We start from the raw sequence: 1,233 nt of genomic DNA, 5'->3' as shown, positions 1-1,233 counted from the left end.
TTCCATAGACTTCCATTGGAAGATCCTCATCAGTTCTTAGCTGAATTCTTGCAAATCTGTGACACTGTCAAGACTAATGGGGTTGACCCTGAGGTCTACAGACTTATGCTATTCCCTTTTGCTGTAAGAGACAGAGCTAGAACATGGTTGGACTCACAACCTAAAGAAAGCCTAGACTCATCGGAAAAGCTAGTCAATGCCTTCTTGGCAAAGTTCTTTCCACCTCAAAAATTGAGTAAGCTTAGAGTGGAAGTCCAAACCTTCAGACAGAAGGATGGAGAATCCCTCTATGAAGCTTGGGAAAGATACAAACAATTGATCAGAAAATGTCCTTCTGACATGCTTTCTGAATGGAGCATCATAGGTATTTTCTATGATGATCTCTCTGAACTATCCAAGATGTCTTTGGATAGCTCTGCTGGAGGATCTCTTCATCTGAAGAAGACGCCTACAGAAGCTCAAGAGCTAATTGAAATGGTTGCAAATAACCAATTCATGTACACTTCTGAAAGGAATCCTGTGAACAATGGGACTAATCAGAAGAAAGGAGTTCTTGAGATTGATACTCTGAATGCCATATTGGCTCAGAATAAAATATTGACTCAACAAGTCAATTTGATTTCTCAAAGTCTGTCTGGAATGCAAAATGCACCAAGCAGTACTAAGGATGCTTCATCTGAAGAAGAAGCTTATGATCCTGAGAACCCTTCAATGGAAGAGGTGAATTACCTAGGAGAACCCTATGGAAACACCTATAATTCTTCATGGAGAAATCATCCAAATTTCTCATGGAAGAATCAAGAGAGACCTCAACAAGGTTTCAACAACAATAATGGTGGAAGAAACAAGTTTAGCAATGGCAAGCCTTTTCCATCATCTTCTCAGCAACAGACAGAGAATTCTAAGCAGAACCCCTCTGACTTAGCAACCATGGTCTCTGATCTAATCAAAACCACTCAAAGTTTCATGACTGAAATAAGGTCCTCCATTAGGAACTTGGAGGCACAAGTGGGACAGCTGAGCAAGAAAGTTACTTAACTCCCTCCTAGTACTCTTCCAAGCAATACAGAAGAAAATCCAAAAGGAGAGTGCAAGGCCATCAACATGGCCGAATTTGGAGAGGAAGGAGAGGAAGTGAACGCCACTAAGGAAGACCTCAACGGGCGTGCACTGACCTCCACTGAGTTCCCCAATGAGGAACCATGGGAATCTGAGGCTCAAAATGAGACCATA

At 41.8% G+C, this 1,233-nt stretch overlaps 1 non-coding gene across 1 annotated transcript; it reads right to left on the bottom strand.

The window, feature by feature from the left end:
• Positions 1-237: 237 nt before the first annotated feature.
• On the bottom strand, positions 238-345 carry LOC130984798 (small nucleolar RNA R71). The gene has a single exon (XR_009088707.1). It is a non-coding gene; the product is annotated as a small nucleolar RNA R71 (small nucleolar RNA).
• Between the last annotated feature and the right edge of the window lie 888 nt (positions 346-1,233).

This window comes from Arachis stenosperma, chromosome 5 (assembly GCF_014773155.1).
Source record: "Arachis stenosperma cultivar V10309 chromosome 5, arast.V10309.gnm1.PFL2, whole genome shotgun sequence".
Taxonomy (NCBI): domain Eukaryota; kingdom Viridiplantae; phylum Streptophyta; class Magnoliopsida; order Fabales; family Fabaceae; genus Arachis; species Arachis stenosperma.
The sequence above is the reverse complement of the archived record's forward strand: the minus strand, read 5'-3'. Positions and strand labels throughout refer to the sequence as shown.